The sequence below is a fragment of the Megalops cyprinoides genome, chromosome 6 (genome assembly GCF_013368585.1).
Source record: "Megalops cyprinoides isolate fMegCyp1 chromosome 6, fMegCyp1.pri, whole genome shotgun sequence".
NCBI classification, from domain to species: domain Eukaryota; kingdom Metazoa; phylum Chordata; class Actinopteri; order Elopiformes; family Megalopidae; genus Megalops; species Megalops cyprinoides.
This window is the reverse complement of record NC_050588.1, coordinates 3,229,619-3,249,889: the sequence shown is the minus strand read 5'-3', so window position 1 is coordinate 3,249,889 and position 20,271 is coordinate 3,229,619. Positions and strand designations below refer to the sequence as shown.

Genomic DNA, 20,271 nt, shown 5'->3' with positions numbered 1-20,271 from the left:
GTAATTATAATTGTTCATTTCTTTCCTTCATCGATCGATTTCTTACCTTAACATTTAAAAGATTTCATGAGGTTAACTACACTACTTGTGGTCAGTCGGCACAAAGATACCGGTCGACACGTTTGTTTGTTCTACGGCCCCTTTAAATTACGTTTGCAAGCCCAAGCATTCCAAACGAACTTGTAGCCGCCTATTTCATCTACGTCACGTCCACTTCTTCGACAGACTTGTCGGCAATTTTGACGCTCTCGCCGCTACCGGTGTGAACGTACAGTAAGGGGTTGGCAGCGAGCAGTGAGAACTCCGGTTCGAAACTCGCTCGCTCTCTGACCCATGTAACATCTAATACATAACGCAGCAAAGACCCACCCGTTACACTCACAAACCAGTCTGCCCTGAAGAGGTAAGGGATTCCTACTAAACGAAATTCAGTGAGTTCAAACGGGCAAAGGCGTTCCATTTCCCTCACCGCGTCAAGTCCCTGTCTCTGTCTCTTCGATGGAATTGAGGAAAGAGGCGCGAGGATTCACGGAGAAAGCATTGGGACGCAGGTGTCTGAGATACACACCCAAAACATCACCCTCCCCCTTCCTTTCAGGTATGCGCTTGTGCGATATCATATGCAGTACGGTGTCGCTTACTCGCTGCCCCCGCTCACATTCGGATTGGGACACAGCTTGGTCGTTACCGGCGATGGGACCGCGCACAGCACAACTTCCTTAGTGGAAGCCGGAAGGAACGCCAGAGCTGTTTATCGCCGTCCGCAGCTGGCATCTCGCGAGGTTTAATCAAAAGGAGTGCGTTGGATTTTTTTTTTTGGATCCAGAAGGAAAGCGGTTGAGGTAGCGGTGCTTTGGTGAGTTTGTTGACTGATTACTTTATCGACCATCTGTCGCTGTTCAAACGCACATAAGCAGGCAAGACAGAAACTGGAAAGTTGATGTTGCGTAGTAATTTTAGGCGAAATATCACTTTAATGCACACGTGTCCGTGTGACACGCGAGTGACAGGTTGATGATACGATGTCAGAGTGTGCAACAGTGACTAACTGACAAGCTAATATTACTTGGCTAGCTTGCTTGTTTTTCAATCGCCCGTCCGCTCACTTTATTTTTGCTCTGCCCTCTAAATTTTAAATCAGGCGATTATTTCGGAACTTGACTTTCGCAACTTTCATATCATGTCGACAAACACTGTAGGTAGCTGCCGGATTTGTTGTTGATTTGTTAAATGGAAGCTGGCGGGCCTTACCTGCTAGATTGAGACTTTTGGGATGTAACGGGGGCGACAGGGGTAATCGATTATAAATTAGTGTGTGTCTCTATTGTGAGATACGAATCCAGCCAAGAGAGAACTCTGACTGTGATTGTGCATGACCAATAAGGATGTAGAATAAGGGAACGTGAGAGGGAAATGTAGGATCATGGTAGTATCAGAGAGAACCTAGGAGCTCGCTGGCTACTAGTGGTCGGCAGTTCCGATCTTTTTACCGAACTGTCTCATTTAGTTCAGGTCAGTACGAAGCCCCCCCCCCCCCCCCCCCCCCCCCCCCCAAAAGAAACACAAGGATAGAGTCAACGACGACGGCGAAATTCAGATCAAAAGCGTCTCACTTCCCCACTCACCGCTTTTATTTATATTTTATATTTTTTCTTGTTTTACTTTATATATTACTGTTGGTACATTAAGCATGATGTCTGGTTGTGCAGGTAATGCATTCATTAATGAATTCAGGTGCTAGTCCATTCAGTACTTTAAAAACTAATAAAGAACTTTAAATCATTTCTAAAACAAACAGGTAGCCAATGTAGGTTGGCAAGAACTGCCTTGATATAAATTGTTTTCTTAGTTTGAATAAGGATGAATGTTACTGAATATTATATGAACTGAAATTGGCCAGTGGGCTTTTTGGAGAGGCCTACAAAGAAAGCATTTCAGTAATGTAGTTTGCTTGCAGTGAAGGCATGTACTAATCTAACTGCATCAGGGGAGGGTTGTAATGGTCTCACTTTGCTATATTTCTCAGATGATAGAAAGCAGTCTTGGTCATATGATTAAAATGTGGCCTAAAGTTTAATTCAAATATCAGAGTCAAATATCACTCTGACGTGTGAGTTGCTATGCAGATGTACTGACTGTACCTTTTTCCAGTGGGTAACATTCTTCCTTTTTGTGAGATTTGGATCTTATTTTGAGGACATCAGTTTAATCCTCATTTAGTCTCAAAATTTTTGGAAATCCAGAATTTAATATTAGACAAACAGTCCATGAAGGAGCTAAACTTGGAATCCTCATGGCCAGGTAGATCTGAGTATTGTCTGCATAACAGAGGAATGATGATGCTTTTGAATGGTACAACCGAAGGGTAATACACAAATGGTGAATAACATGAGGTCCAGTACAGAACCTTGAGAGATGCTGCAGATGATTGGAGCACAGCGTGATGAGGAATCACCAACTGATAATGAGAATTACCTGTCAGAAAGACATGACTTAAACCAGGATAGTGCAGTGCCTACAACTCCAAGCCAGTTTCTTAGGTGGTCAGTTAATATTGAGTGCTATGCAGTATCAAAAACAACACTGAGATAAAGCAGTATCAGGATACTACACTCTTCTTTCTCAGAGTTCATAAGAAGGTCATTGGTCACCTTTAACAGTGCCGTTTCAATACTGTGGTACATTTGGAAACCTAACTGGAATTTTTCAAAGAAATTATTTGATTTAATCAATGGTATTAACTGATCTGAAACAATTTTTTCAAGAACCTTTGATAGAAGAGGCAGTTTGGATATTGGTCCATAATTATTTTAGAACCTCAAGACCTAAGTTAGGCTTCTTGAGAAGGGGCTGAACCCGTGCATAGTTTTACTTGCCCAATACATGTTTTTACTTTCCCCAGGCAATCGGGCAACCGTAGTGCTGAACCGAGGGGTCGGTGATATATTGAATATACTCGATGTATCGTGGCTTGTTCTACGTAGGATGTAGTAAATGACTATATCGCGAACATCGAGTACAAATTGTCACGTAATTTTTTTAAGCCGCCGGCATGAGCTTTGGCGTTTCAAGGAAGTTGTGGCTATTTAGAATGCTAATGTTTTGGCATAACGCTGAATAACTCCGCCCCCCAGTAACTGAATTTAAACCCAATAAGTAACCAGGATCATATTCAATTTCTCACATTTATAACAAAACAAATTTCATGAAAATCGGTTCAGAATTAAGCGAGTTACAGTAGAGTTTGTAGAGTCTGCATCTCTCAATACATATTGTATTTGTTTACTAGCAGATCTTGACCCCTCCAATATGGCGACCATGCAGAGGCATTAAATCGTAATATTCATTACGTGAAACTGCACCATGCTGTTCAAACAATCATGCAGCCGCAAAGTATACTTCGTCTTTAGGAAGGTAATAGAACCCCACATTTTAACGCGTATAATAGCTTAAGTACATGTCATTTGCTAAAACTAAAAAAAAAAGCACTAAGGAACAAAGAAACATAATATCTTCATTTTACAAGTTTTGAACTAACCGAACCCAACCGTTTTAATATAGACTACTTATAGTCACCGCTTAAATGGTAATGTGACAGTGAAGGCATGTGACTGCCCCCGCTATTTGTCACACATACAGTAGTTCGTTAAACGCACCAAACAAACACATGGGGTCTCCCAAACACACACGACCTAACATAACTGTGTAACAAAGTAACATAGCCTACATAACAAAGTCTTAAAGGAAGAACATTTATCATAAAGAAAAGCTAACGACAAAAACAAAAACAATTATGGGAACACACACTTCCTTAGCAGCAGTGGCTAACTATCAACCGCTACAATATATTATGTCGTCTGAGCATCATAATTAATTCAACAGTGATTCAGGTCAGTAGAGGGCGTTTCATGCTGTACTCTTTGGAGTCGTACGGAACCATTGTACTGACAACATTTCAGGGCATTTCGGGTCTCGCAATCAGACTCGGCTTAGTCTTTTGAGTCATCGGACAAAACCGTTGTACTGACAGCAAAATTGCTTCTGGCCAGTGGGGGCGTTTCCGGTCTTCTAGAATCAAATATGGTCATATAGTTTGAAAAGTATTTAAAACGGTAAGATTAGAAAAAAAAAACATTACATATTTGGAGTTTTCATTTGCAACTCTTTATTTAATAACAGATAAATGTAAAGAAATATCAGTTACAATCAGAGTAACAAAAACAAATCTAAAATCAAATACAACAATAACTTGTGCACATAGTCTGTAGACAATACGTTTTGAAAATCACAAATATATATGAAAATACAAGATCAAATTGACCAGCTTCAAGTTGCTTTAAACGAATAGCTGGAGTTAATTTAAGTGGCAAAATTGTTTATTAACTAAAAGATAAATCCATGAAAAAGTAACATAAATAAATAATAAGTAAATAAATTTGTTAAATAATCAGCAGACATGCAACAAATGTAAATTGAGGAAACTACACACAAAAATTTATTAAAAAAAAAACAAACAAACAAAAAAAAACAAAATATAAGATCAAGATAAAAGATTGAGACTATTTTACCAGACGATTGAAGATTGTCTTCTCAAGTTAGGTTTGTATTTAGGAACACCAGCTGATGCACTTTGGTACTGGTGATCCTGTTCCTTCCTTCTGTGAAGATCTGTCCCATCTTGGCAAAGACCGTCTCAGAGGGAACAGATGTAGCCACAATGCCCAAACGGGACACCATTAATTCTGAAAGTTTCTGATAGAACAGTTTCCTGTTCTGCCACCACACTAGGGGATCCGAGCTCCTGTGCAGCAGAGGCTCTTTCAGATATGTATGCACTTCCATGACTGCATCTGATGTGGTGGACTGAGCTGAGACAAGTCCAGCCGTTCGTTCATCAAAATCCTTCCAAATGATGGACGAGCTGGTTGTCCTTTCCTGCTCTTCCTCTGTCACCTGGGGCTCCTCCTGATGCACCACTCTGTCTGCTGCAGACAGCAAGAAGGTTGTGAACTACAATATTTGCAAACCTGACCTTGCCTGGCATGGGAGCACATGAGGTATGCTCGAGCTTCTGTAGAGGTGGCACGCTGGCTCTCTGGATGATGAAGACTTGTCTCGTTAAGTTAGTTAGCTAGCTAGCTAGCATAGCTAATGTTAATGTTAAAAGCCACGTTATGAGCTGTATTGTTTTCTATTTTGAAATACATTTTCTTTGAGCAATAAATTATTAATGACATTGAACATACAGTGTAGCAAATAATTACCTATTATTCACAACGATCCTGTTCATATTCCAAATGTGCCCTAACTTTACAATGTTAAACCAGAGCCTGAACGCTATTTAGAAATTCTCTGTTTAAACGTTGCATCATTGTCATGGCGACGTTTATGGCTGGAAATAGTGATGCTGCCGAGTGCACAAGGTTAGAGAACACCGGAGAATTTGATACTTTTTAAATTGCTACAGATTTCTACAATTTGTGTCTATGACGTGTGAAGGCTGATTCACCCTCTTCTGACATCTACACGTGTTTTTTCATACAACTGTGGTATGAGTGTCCTGGAGAGTGTTGTTCTGGTTGGTAGAACATAGGTTGGGCACAGTGTCTTGGTGTACCCCTGGAAGCCTTTGTTCTCAACAGCTGAAAATGGCTGAAAATCTAGAGCAACCATTTTTGTCAGTTCTTTGTCCACTTTATTTTGTTTTGTGGCCCAATTGACCTACAGCAAAACTTGACATGGATTGCTGAGTATACACTTTACGCCTTACTGCAGGATCAGGTGTAGTTGTGGCAGAAGTGCCAGCACTGCCCTCAGCAACATCTGCATCAGGACCACTTGCCTCTGTTGACTCCTCTGGTCTCCTCAGAGTTGCTTGCTGGATGGCTTCTGAGTGCTTGCGTTTTAGGTGCCTGTGTACATTAGCTGTGGAACCACCCTTGGTGGAAATCAAATTCTTGCAAATTGAACATTTCGCTGATTCTGTGGAAGCTCTGGAAAAAATGGTCCAAATTCTCTCATCACTCATGGTGCCTGACTTTCTTTAATTGAATACCGTTGCCAGTTTGGATTGACAAAAAAAAAGTGTCTGCCAGGAGGCACCGAGGCGCCTCAGGTCATGCACTCTGTGCATATACAGCAGATGCTGACTCGAGAACAAGTGCCATGCGGAAATTTGGTGATTGGTTGGTTGGACGTATTGCCAAAAAAGTAAATAAAAACCCGAAAGTTAATGCTTGTAAAGCGGCTAAAGCCACTCCTTTTTATGATTAAATAGCCCTCGGTTCAGTAACCAAACATCCAAGGAAAAGACCTATCTGTGCATTTTTGAATTTGAATCTTTTTTTTTTAAATTATTTAATATTGTGAATGTTGTATTTTTATTTGTTGTTAATGTAGACATAGTATGCTACAAATGTGATGCATAGGCTTATGCATCACATTTCTGTTTTGTTTTGTAGCCTACTATGTTGATTTGTAAGTATTTATTAATAAGGACTTTATTCACGTTAAAAGGAAATGTGATGTCAACATTAAATAAATCATAGCCTACGTAAAATTGCAGTTGTGATAAACAAGAACTGTGATACATTGTGCGCACCTAAAATATGCTACTGCTAAAAATATACAAAAAATATTCCAGGTATATGAGCAAAATAATATTTAATAATATTTTTAATTCCTATTAATAATGTCATGGAAGCGCTGTGATTCCTACATCCACCATTGACTGTGATTCCACAGTCAATGGTGGATGTAGCCCAAGCCTGCTATACTGAGAACTAGCGATGCTGGCAACACGTAGTCACCAGATCTTCATAGTCAGTGACTCTTTTAGGAGGAAAGGAACCGGTGTACTGGGAACTTGTCAACAGTTTATCAGGTCAGTAGGGGGAGTTTAGAGTCTTTGTAGTCACCGGATCTTTTGCATTGTCCCACATCATCAGCATAGTCAGAGAATCCTTCGAGTCTGAAGGAACCGTGGTACTGAGAACTTGTCAACAGTACTGCAGGTCATTCAGTACACAGTCGGGGTGTTTTGAGTCTTCCAGAGTGAGTCACCATGGTCAGCATAGGCACTGAGCCGCTGTGCCGAGATGGCCATTGGAAGGTGCTTTGAGTGTTTTAGCATTTCAGCCATTGGCTAGTTGTCGTCATGAACGTACTGCTGATAGTTTTGTGATGGGCTGCTTCATGGACATACCGCATAGCTAATATCCACTGGAGGGAGAGTTATAGCAGCTATGCCAGCTAATCAGCATGCATGTTTGCAAAGAGGAAAGAACGAATCTTTTAGCGATTCAGTACACTCAGTTCACCTCAAAGATTTGTTCACAAAGATTCATTCCTTCACTAACTGCACGTCACTAGTATCTGGAGGGAACAGGGAAACAGCCTGGAGAGAGCGAAAGAAGTGAAGCACCAAAGAGAATTTACACGTGTTGAGTTCGAAAACGGTAATAGAAGATGGAGGCGGATGAATTGGTTCCAAAAAGAAACAGCACTGGATCCATCATCTGGTTTGGGTATCACAAGGAAGACGTTGAACAAACAACAGTTTGAATAAATACTGTTTTGTTTAATTTAACTTGGTTGTGATTTCCCCCTTTTTATATGCAAGTTTAAAATAGTTCCAATAGAAACCACTAATGAATATAAACAAGAATGTTTCAGGGCTCCAGACTGTGACCATTTAGTCGCATTTTGCGACCATTTTGGAGACAGTGTGACTAAATTTTATAACTAGGCTCACCAGTGCGACTTGCAAATATGCCCGCATATGCGACCATTGTTTGAGAGTGTGTGAGTTAAAATTTCATGTGGTTGTATTCGTGCGAGTGCATGATGATCATTAGGCTGTTTTGGTGCCCCTCCAACACGGGTACTGCATTAGCCATTGTGGTTGAAAGTAGTACTTTTTCTTCACTGGCACAGTCGGTCTCTCCTTACCTGCACACGTGCATTGATGACGAAACACGCGAAACAATCTATTTAGCTGTTACCATGTTCCAAAGATGAAGTAGCCTATAGCTTATTATTTTAACCCTTTCGCACGTAACTTATTTTATGCTATGTAGTGCAGGTTGCATTACACGGTTCGTTATGTTTTCATTAGCGTTATTAAGCTTTTCATAGTTTTCACTGCCGTATTTGCTATATTTTGTAATGTTAGATCGTTGTTTCCTCAAAGCTAGGGTTGGGTATCGTTTGGGTTTTTTCTGATACCGGTGCTAAAGCGATACTTTTAAAGTATCGGTACCGGTGCCTAAATGGTGCCTGAACCGATACTTTAAAAAAAAGCACAAAACAACAGTCGAGGACATTAAACAACAGCTTTTTTATTGCTAAGGCAAATTTTGAACTTGAAATTGAACAATATACAGTATTATCTGTTAACAGTTTAAAGTATACTTAAATATATAAATATAAATAATTACAATACACTTAACAAATTCACATATGTTATTATATGTTGGTTAACTTACCTGTTAACTTTGAAAAATACATAGCATATGTTTTCACTTTTTATCTTTGTATCCATGTGTTTCTGTCTACCACGTGGAAGCAGCATAGTGCTGTTGCTGTGATATCAACATGGAGTAGATACGAGTGGCGTTTTTTCCCCTGGAAGCATTTCACATGGCCTCGGAAAACTGGAGGTGTGCTCCCGCATCAGGTATAACTAAAGAAAAAAATATGGGAAGAAATAACGCCACATGCCGGGGATAGCTGCTATTGCGCTAAAAATAGCTATTTTGTGTATCACAATGGCTATACTGCCCAGCCCTAGCACTCAGGCATTTAAGTGGCATCGAAATGAGGGACCGAATTCTGCATTGTAGTTTGGTCCGGTAGATACTGGTCATATAGGTACCCAACCCTACTGAAAGCTAGAATTAGCAAGAATTTTTCCCATCTTGTGTTCTAATCGCACCGCTTTTAGCATATGCACTAAACAGCTAATCACAGTGGTGTGACCGTACACGCAAAAGGGTAAAAAAACCAAATGAGGAAAGATAGGAGGAGGCTGGTGGAGAGGGAGAGCCAACGAGAGGTCCCGACTCAGACACAACTGTTGATGAGAGTGCAGGTGCAGGCAGGGAGAGACCTACTGAGCCAGTGAAGAAGAAAAAGTACTAGCCTACTTTCAACCACAATGGCTAATGAATAGAGTTGGGACCGATCCGATCCAATATCCGTATCGGTGCCGATACTGACGTAATTCACTCATCGGATATTGGACTGATGTTACAGATCCACGTACTGATCCAGATTCCATTGTCTGATGTTTTTATGAATTATAAATATGTAGCCTACTAATGCAATTTAGTAGCCCAAATGTTGTAGCACAAATTAATTAATTAGTTATTAAACAGTTCTACAAAGATATCTAGTAGTCTGCATATTTTTTTTGTCTCCCAGAATTCTATGAGTTAGACGTAGTCTACAGGCAGAGCGCTGGACCATTAGTTTGCAACTGAGTGAGCTAGTAGAGATGCGCCGGACCCATCGACCGGCCATCGATCAGAATCGGCCGGTTTTTTGTTTATTTCGGCCGATCTGTGTTCCGGAAGTGTACGCTCCATGCACACACACTGCATTGGAATCATTTCCCAAAATGTCAAATGTGTGGAAATATTACGAAATCTGTGAACAGGACATTAAGATTGCAATCTGTAATGTCTGCAAAGGAAAAGTTAATCGCAGAGGAACTACAGTGAAGACGTTCGGCACGACAAATTTGATCCGACATTTGAAGGTGCATCACCTGAAAGAACACGATGAGTATCTTAAATGCATTGATGATGCTAAACAGGCAAAAACTTCACCCCTCACTCAACCATCAGTACAGGCGATGTTTCAGAAAACCCTGAGCTACGGCCTAGGTAGTCAAAAAACACTAGCCATTACAAAGAAAATGGAATGTAGTGCACGAGATGACCAGCCGTTTTTGGTCGTAGAAGATCGAGGTTTTCGCAGGCTAATGGCGCACATGGATCCACGATACACACTGACCAGCAGACGTTACTTTTCGGGTGTAGCTCTACCTGAAACGTACAATACTGTGTCATCCCACATTCACAGTCTACTTAAAGCTGACGTCACATTCATAAGTTTTTATCACTGATATATGGAGCTCTGATGTGAGCCCAATGTCTATGATGAGTCTGACGGTCCAGTATATTGATCCTGACTTCAAACTACATTAAGTTCTCCTACATGCACAAGAATTCTCTGGCTCACACACAGCATCTGCTCTTGCAATGGCTTTTGACGAAATGCTTAAAGCCTGGAACAGAAGAGCAAAGTGCATGCAGTTTTGCGAGATAATGCCCCAAATATGTCGAAAGCAATACAGGACACTCACTTACCTAGTTTGCCTTGTATGGCTCATACACCCCAGCTAGCTGTAAATGAAGGGACGCTCTCATAGCGCAGCATAAGTGACATGGTAGCGACTGGAAGAAGAATAGTTGGCCACTTCAAACATTCGCCTCTCGCATACTCCCAACTTCAGAATGTGCAGACACAACTGGGCCAGTCAAATAAAAGGCTACAACAAGATGTGCCTACCAGATGGAACGGCACATACTGTAATGTTGTTAAGTCTTATGGAGCAGAAGCATGCTTTAGGGGCATATGCTGCAGATTATGGGCCATATGTATCAATCTTTGTGTACAGCTTGCCATAGGACCATGTATACGCACAGTCTCACGATTTGTGTACGGAGGTTTTTCGTCAGAGTTATCAAACACCACGTATGCCTATCTACGTATGTACGATTCTAACCACTGAGAGATGAATGCTACAATCAACAAAATAATAGTCAACAGTGTCAAGGTCATTAAGTAAAAAAAAAAAAAAAAAACAAAGATAATCAGATCATTTTTTCTGTCTTTCTGCTCATGCCATGCAGCTCTCTTGCTTGCTCTCTCTCTCGTTGACCGAAACTTTACTTCCCTGTGTCGTTTCCAACGAGTATTCCAACATTTCCAATATTTTTGTTGTTTGTGCTATTTTTCTATAGGGTACATAAAACTTAAAGGGGGGGGGGGGGGGGCAACTGAGGGGGCTTCGGGTGCGGACACACTGGTCCTGTGTGCGCTTATTCGTTTCTTGGCCTTTCTTTTAACACTGGCTTCACCACTGCTGTGAAATAAATGTACTATTTCATTTTGAAACAGTAATTTTGTGTTGTTGTTGTTATTTAGCCTTTCAGAGCTAATTTCATGCAGCTATTGCATGGTTAAATCAATGAATTTTATTAAACCTACCACCAGACCAATTTTAGGTGGTGACCTGCCCCAAATATTCCTATTTCATATTATGGCCATGATGCACAAACACATGGAAAAGGTAAGGTAGGGAATTGTTTGCATCTAGTCAAAACACCATTATATTGCCATCCACAGGATAAAAAAATGCAGAAATAGGCAATAGCAGGATGATAATCTACTGTTTTGCTATATAAAAAGATTTGCCCTCTCGTCATTTTTAACTGGCTCCTCAGTCACTTCATCCTGGTGCCGGGACCTGGCACAATAACACTCATCAATGATTGACACAAGACCCATTTACTTGCATCACCGTTAGTTCCTCTTGGTGTTGCTAATCTGCAAATTAGAAATTTTATGCGTACGCCACCTCGAGACCATGCACAGAGGTACGCAAGTTTTCCTGGCAAGTATCTTTTCATAAATACTGTTTTATGTGCAGAAAAGTGCTCAGCACAATTTTAGTGTGTACGCACCGTTGATACATGTGGCCCTACGAATTACCAGCAACCCTTACTTCGAACCAATGGGGTCTAATCGAGAACATCTTGACTCTTCTTGCACCTTTTGAGGAGCTTACAAAAGAGAGAAACTCTTCCACAGTGACTGCGCCAGATGTCATTCTGTCAATCGTTGCACTGAAATGTTAATAATTGGCTAATAATAATAATCATAACAACAACAACAACAACAACAATAATAATAATGATAATAATAATAATAGGCCTAACCAATGTTGCCTAGCTATATGGCATTTAAATACATGTACATACAATTATTAACATCATATGAGTAGGTCTAATAATGATGAAAAAATGAAGGTTGTCTAGATAATAATATAATCAATGATGTCATTTTCTTTAATCAAAAACGTACAAGGATCGATATTTCCCCAACACAGTCAAACATCAAGTATAAAGTCTAAAGCACCAGCATCAGACACATGCAGGCACGGTGAAGATTCATCTATTCGTTCCTTTTTTCATATAGCTATTCTGTTTGGCAATCAGAATCAAATGCAACAGAGTCATGGGAACATATTTTGAGCATTTAACCCTTTCACGCATTCAGTCACAACGGTGTGATTAGCCGCTTAGCGCGTATGCTTAAACCGGTGCGATTAGAAAACTTGGTTGGAAAAATTCCAGCTAATTTTAGCTTTGAGGAAACGGCAATTTAACATTAAAATATGTAGCAAATGCTAACTGAAAACTGAGAAGCTTAATAACGCTAATGAAAACATAACGAATATGTAACGTAACACATGGGCTTCATAGCATAAAAAATAAGTTACATGTGAAAGGGTTAAAATAAATTGCTTTGGAATACAATAAAATTTAATGCACTTTTGTATATTTTTCTCTTTTAATAAGAAGTGCTGTGTGGTTTACTACAGCCTCATGCAACCTTACACATAATACCAACAACAAAAATGATAGAAAAAAGAGCTCTGGTAACAGTATCTGTATTGGTATTGGCAGATATCCAAATTCAGGTATTTGAATCAGATCGGAACAGAAAAAAAGCGGATCGGTGCATCTCTACTAATGAAGTACCCGTGGTTGCGGTACGAGGGAAACTTAATGTTCAGATTAAAATATTTTGCAAATATCAAGTCTCCATTCACTGTCAATCCTTACATCAATGCAAAACTAGGGTATGCAAATTAAGACAACTGATCATCAGCATGCAAGGTCATTGATTAATACCACGCTGTACCAAAAAAAGTGTGCGACCAGTGGAAAAGTTAGTCTGGAGCCCTGATGTTTTAATGCAGACATATGTTGCAGGGACTACTAGAATCATCATACTGGTGTGATTGTATGCATCAAGGGGTTAAATCGAGCATTTATGAAGTGCTTTAGAGCAGTGGTTCTCAACCGATGTGTGCCGCGGAATTTTGAGGAACCCGATGCGTTTTTATATAGGTGTGTGTGTGTGTGCGCACTTGTATTGTGCGATTAACCCTTTTGCACGTAACTTATTTTTATGCTATGTAGCATGCATGTTATGTTACATGGTTCATTATGTTTTCATTAGTGTTATTAGGCTTCTCATAGTTTTCAGTTAGCATTTGCTATATTTTTAACATTAAATTGCTGTTTCCTCAAAGCTAAAATTAGCTAGAATTTCTCCAATCTACTGTTTTAATCGCACTGGTTTTAGCATATGCGCTAAACAGCTAATCACACAGGTGTGACCGTATGTGCAAAAGGGTTAATGGAGTAATTTGTTTTTTGTAAGCTTTGTTTTATTTTATTTTAGTATGTTGCTGTTCATGATGCTATACTATGTCGCACAAGTTCTTGCTCTGATGCACTTCAATAAATTTTTAATAAATTATATGATTGCCTGTCTGATTTAACTATCTGTTTGATAATTATTTGACAGTCTGCTGTAGTGCAATATGGGTCAAATCTCGCTAATGACATTATATCCTATCATAATGTATGTGACATTCTTCATAATCGATAACCAACTTTAAGTTGGTGTGCCTTGATGTTCTGGTTTGACCTTTGATGTGCCTTAGCCCCAAAAAGGTTGAAAACCTCTGCTTTAAAGGAGATTTCAAAATATCGAGATATATATCGTGCATCGTGATATAGCCTAAAAATAGCACAATATTATTTATAGGCCATATTGCCCAGCCCAGGCTGAACCATGAATTTTCAAAGCCCACCCACAGCACCTTGCTTTACCAACCTCAAGGATGACTGGCACCCAACATTTCAGGCATTTCTTTGGTTGTGACCCAGTAGGCTTACTGCAAGGTTGGACCCACAAAACTCATAGGACAAGGATATTGGAAATGAATACCAAAAGAACACATTTATATATTGGGAGTAAATGCAAAAGGGGCTTACTACACTGTTGTTAGAAGATGTAGCTGTGTAACATGAATAAAATCAGTCCTTCAAAATTGTACTTATTATTGTGCATTTTTTCAGTTGCAATTGTCAGAAAGCACTAGCAGGAGCAGAGTCCTTTCTTTAGAGGCAGTGAAAAAAAACAAAAACCCAGGGCCAAGTGGGGGAAAAATGTAAGATTAATCCCTGGCAGTTTAGGAACTCCTGGAGAGCAGTGAAAACATGCATTAATGCATTAATTCTTTGCATCAGAATAGGTACCCCCCCCCATCCAACAGCAGACAGTGCTACAGTGGTCCAAGCATCTTAGGTAACATAGCTTCTTAGCTAACTGTCTGCTAAGCTGGACAGCTACATTATATTGAAGCAAAAACCTCTGAAACCACTGCCATTACTTCCAGGGGAAGACTTGTGGCAGCAGTGCAGTTGTTGCAATAGTTTTGGTGAGTTCAAATGTAACATTACTCATAATGCATTCCTAGCTGATGGAAGGTGCAAACCTGAAATTGACTATAATGAACAGGTGATAGCTATTGGATAATATGTGGCAGCACAAACAGGGCAGAGTAATAATTTTCCCTTAAGACGTTTTCTGTTAAGCCTTTCACTTATTAAGAATGGTTATAATGCTGATCATTTCATGCTGCACTGGATATTTTGGTTCATTTAAACCAGACTGATGAAAAGATTGATATTGATTAATAAACATAAAAATAAAGATACTGTGGCTTTATCACATCAGTGCTCACTGTGCATCTGACTGGGATTATCTATGTTGCTTTCCAATAGGCTACAATGAACAAATGTAGCTGTAGGTTGAGTATTGTTGAATGTATTGTTGAATAATGTTTCAAACTTACCTGTGTTGTGGAACAAACTGTCAGACCCGTGAGTGAAAAATTTAATTTACGAACATTTGGGAGCAACACATCCTCACCACAAGTCTGATGGCTCTGAACAAAGTAGATTACAATTCCTCTTGTAGGAAAGGAAAATCATGCACTTGGAAAGGCATGAAGTTAAAATGTAAGATCGTTGTCTCAAGTCCAGGTGTGCCCAAAGTTGCTCACTATATGAATCCACAAAGGCACTATTTTTCCTTACAGAATGTACATACAGTAACTTTCCCATCCAACTTTACCATGTTTGGTTAATTCACTCTGACTTAGGGTTACCAATTCTGGAGGCAGGAAACACTGCGATAAATCAATTACCATTTCCTGTTGCTGTGAGATGGCATCAGCCACAGCCCTGGACCAGTGTTCCTTGTATGCTCTCCCCAGGATGTCCGTTGTAGAAGCACTTAGAAAATAATGAAACACATTAGCAGCCACAGTAATTGCTTTAACCAAACCTTGTTAGCCTTAGTTGCATGTTGAATCCCTATTGCTACACTCCTGTGTTCACTAACATGATTTGCTTGATGAAGAGGTAAATCTGTTGAATTTATCCTTCAAAGAGATCTCTTAAATTGAGCTCTAGCATAGCTGAAATGTCTATTCCTTTGATGCTTTAGAGCTTTAAACAGTATATCTTTCAACCATTAATATTTTCTGCAAATTAGGTCAAATTCTGAGATCAGAGACCCTTTTCAGTATTACATCTACTTAGAACCATGAAGTGTGTGGCTGTACAAGCACCTTTTACCCCACCGTGATTAGGCCATGTGGCAGAGGTTTTCCCTCACAAAAATAGCTTTACCATACACAGAGCCTCCATTTCATAACATGCACGAAACACTCTGTTACTGCTACTTAAATACTGAACTGCACTTTCCCAAGAGTGTGACTCATTACATATATGTAATATTCTCTGTTGTGCTAGAGAAACTGGCAATGCCTTGCTGACAATGATCCCTGCAACATTTTACATGTACTTCACTGGGTACAGTGCATCACCACCATTGCTGCTGCCTGTACTGCTTGCAGACATGATGAGAATAGTTTTGCCATATATGGATATGTTTAAGCCTAATTTTAATTTGAAATTTGGTCAAAGCAGTTCCATGAACTGTTATATCTAAACAGTATTAATCTTTCCTCCAGCTCATGTTTGAAGTGCAATGTTGTGAAGGAGAGGGCTAGTAGACCTTATAGATGGCGGAGAAGTACATGTGTACTTCTAGGAAAAAAAAGTCAAACTATGGACATTGGGCATATGTTAAAAATGTAACTTAATCATTCCAGTTTCAGTTGTCTGTATTTAGATTGTTAGTCAAAATCTGTTTCAGTTTATCTGATGTTTCTGCAGATCAGTAAGACTCATGTACACACAAGTTACTTTTATTCAATCAGCATCACCCTCTACTCAAAGTGGAGCTACCGCTTTTGTGACCCCAAAAGGGGGGGGGGGACTGTTAAAATAGAGGATCAGTTGACAGTTGATAAGAAAGGAAGTGTAAAATAGTTTGAATATTTGAGGTTTGGTTGTGCAGACATTGTGTAAATGTTGGTAAAGAGTCGGACCTCTGAGTCATTGTGGTTATTTGTATGAAAAATGGCCTAGCTCTCAGTACTGTAGATATGAGGTCATCCTGTAACGTTGTGGTTGGCAACTCTACCATCCTGACACTTTTTGCTGAGCTGAAAATGCAAAGATGGTACTTTTCTGCAGTGGTTTGATAAATGTCAGCAGCTGACTGAAGCTTCAGCTGGTGTTGACCCTCCCAGTCAGATGATGAATTTGATGCTTTTTATAATGTAGTCATAACTAGCTATCCATGTTTTTCCATAAACTGTGAAAATGTTTGATGGTTCAATAACAACTTATCTCCAAACAAGAACGGTGAGTTGGATAGTTGCTCTGTATGAATATATCACAAAATAAATTGTAATCATGACCATGACTTGATTTACCTTGACTCACATTTATCTTGTAACTTGTGACAATGGGAATTTTCTCACAGCTGATTTGGGCAGTTTGTTATGATGTTAACATGAAAAAGGGATTCCTATATCCACATTTGGAAGGCAACATCAGTATGTAGGTTCATTAATGTAACATAGTTTTTCTAGTCAAAGTCAACTTTATTCTCAATTCTCCAGTATGCACAGGACATACGGAGGATTGAAATTGCATTTCTCACATTGACACAGAGAGACAAGAACAAGAATTTTCACAGAAACAAGCTACAAATATTTACAGCAAGGGCATCAAGGCACATGGTAGGTTTAGAAATATAAAAATATAAATATAAATACAGATTCCACAGGAATATGATGTAGACTGTTATATAAGTAAAGTGACTGTGCAGATCTGTGTGAGTTTGTGTGTGATTAATGTTGGGAGTAGGAATGGGTGGAGAATAGTCCAGGCTTCAGTATGGGGGGGTCAAAGTTCAGTTCTGTGTTGGAGCAGATGGCTTAGGGAGGGAAGAGAGTTCAACTTCCTAACAGCCTGGTGGATGAAGCTGTCCCTCAACCTTGAGGTACAGGCCTGGAGGCTTCTGAATCTCCTCCCCGATGGGAGGGGACTGAAGAGCGTGTGCGATGGATGAGTGGGGTCAGCAGCAATGCTCTGTGCTTTACGGGCTAGGCGTGTGTTGTAGATGTCCAAGAGGAAGGGGAGTGAGGCACCAGAGATCTTTTCTGCTGCATCCACTATGCGCTGCAGGGTTCTCCTGTTGGCAGTGGTGCAGCTCCCAAACCACACAGTGATGCAGCTGGTAAGGATGCTCTCAATGGTGCCATGGTAGAAGGAGCACATGATGGGAACTGGGGCTCTGGCTCTCCTCAGTTTGCGGAGGAAGTAGAGGCGTTGCTGAGCCTTCTTGGCCAGTGATGTGGTGTTGTTTGACCAGGAGAGGTCCTCTGTTATGTGCACACCCAGAAACTTGGTGCTGCTCACCCTCTCCACAGCTGCACCATTGGTGGTCAGAGGATGATGCTGGGTGTGCTCTCTCCTGAAGTCGACGACCATCTCCTTTGTTTTCTTCACATTCAGGGAGAGATTGTTGTCACCGCACCACTTGGCAAGTTGGCTCACCTCTGTCCTGTAGTTAGCCTCATCTTTGTTGGTGATGAGACCCACCACAGTTGTGTCATCCGCAAACTTGATGAAGATGTTGGAGCTGTACTTTGGTGTGCAGTCATGGGTCAGCAGCGTAAAGAGAAGGGGGCTAAGCACACATCCCTGAGGGGCTCCAGTGTTCAGTATGATGTTGCTGGATGTGTGGTTGCCGACCCGAACTGCCTGTGGTCTTCCAGTGAGGAAGTCCAGTAACCAGTTGCATAGTGAAGTGCTAAGGCCCAGGTGATCCAGTTTCTGAATTAACTGCATGGGGATGATTGTGTTGAATGCTGAGCTGAAGTCTATGAACAGCATTCTCACATATGAGTCCTTCTTTTCCAGATGGGTGAGGGCTGAGTGGATAGCAGTGGAGATTGCGTCATCTGTGGACCGGTTGGCTCGATATGCAAACTGGAGTGGGTCCAAGGAGGGAGGGAGGATGGATTTGATGTGCTGCATGACTAACCGTCCGAAGCACTTCATTAAGATGGGCGTCAGTGCAACAGGGCGGTAGTCATTGAAGCTGGATGGAGATGGCTTCTTTGGCACAGGTATTATTGTGGTTGCTTTGAAGCAGGTAGGGACAACTGCCTGGCTCAGGGAGGTGTTGAAGATGTCTGTAAAGACATCTTTGAGCTCCTCTGCACAGTCCTTCAGCACACGGCCAGGTATGCTGTCGGGCCCAGCAGCTTTGTGGGCATTGATTCTGGAGAGGGTGCTCTTCACGCTGGCTGGAGATAGGCACAAGACCTGGTCATCAGGAGGGGGTGGTGATATGTGAGTAGGTGTGGAGTTGTTTGCTTCAAAGCATGCGAAGAAGTTATTGAGGTTGTTAAGCAGAGAGATGTTGCTGTCACAGGTCCGTGGTGGGGGCTTATAGTCTGTGATGGACTGGATCCCCTGCCACAGGCTCCTTGTGTCTCTGCTGTCACTGAAGTTCTGTGCTAACTAATTGCTTTTTGTCCCTGATTAGAAAAGGACCCCTCATTGTTAAAATTTTTTTTTTTGGCAAAAGACATTTTGAAGATCAAATCTTATTGACTTAAAGAAATCATTTCATTTGATACCACCAGGCTTCTAAATAGCTTCATACCGCAGGCTGTGAACATTATGAACACTCTTGCTCCCCCGCCTCACTGAACCATTAATCCCCCCATAGGACCAGACAGACACTATTCTCCACTAGTGCAATCCATTTCATGCTGCACCTGGCACTTTTTGTACAGACAAAAAAAAAAAAACATTTATTGACAGTACATGCTGCTATTCCCCTCCAACTATACCATAAAGACATGCCACCATAGAGTCATGGTGCTATTCCCCTCCAAATGTTTACAAAACTGAGTGTATTGTTTATGGATATATGTTTTAATTCTTTTTGTAATTTATATACACTGTTGATATAGGAGAAACTGCATTTCATTCTTGATTGTACGCAAGTGCGTGATAAAAGGACAATAAAGGAAATCTCAATCTGAAATCAATTTAATAAAATACACAGAATGAAACAAGGTAGTCTGATATATTTTCTACATTTAGATTAATTTACCACATTTAAATAAAAATAAACTAGTCTACTGGGATTTCAGATAAATGGCGCCATCTGCTGTTCTTAATGTATAATGACATTAAAAAGTCTAGTCCTCCCATGTAAGACAGCCCCACTTTTCAGATGTAATTTCTGAAGTAGGAAAAAAACCACTGTCTAACATTCAGGCCAATATGGAAAGTCCAAGTGTTTCTTCAACAGTATTTAGTGTATTAGTTGTGGCAATAGGTCAAAAGGTGCAGGAGATGTGCCTGCTTTAAGTGCTATGTAGTGATGTAATGACCTACAAAAAATTGATCGCAATATCTGCTTTTCTTTGTGTGGTATGTGCCTTGTGATGTCCATTAGAACAAAATGTCATTAAAATCTAAGTACATGGACACATGGGAGTTTAAACCTGTTTTTCAGTATAGCACCTCAAAGTGCCAAATTTCACTAAACTTGCTGTGTGGCACCCAGGCCTAATTGTAAGCATGTGTATTGACTTTTATGCCAGTGAACAAAAGCATTGCAGAGATAAGGCCACTCTTCCTTTATGGGGACTTCACGGGCGAATTTGTGGGTACACTG

The 20,271-nt window shown here is 40.4% G+C and overlaps 1 protein-coding gene across 2 annotated transcripts in view; it reads left to right on the top strand.

Moving 5' to 3' along the window:
* Positions 1-232: 232 nt before the first annotated feature.
* LOC118778860 (cyclic AMP-dependent transcription factor ATF-7-like) overlaps positions 233-20,271 on the top strand; it is a 38,888-nt gene continuing 18,849 nt past the window's right edge. The window contains exon 1 of one of the 2 annotated variants that reach the window (XM_036530625.1): positions 233-598. The gene's annotated coding sequence lies outside the window, so the exon portion shown is untranslated. Of the gene's footprint in view, positions 599-793; positions 857-20,271 lie in introns of those variants that run through there. The other variant, XM_036530624.1, reaches the window with a different exon arrangement.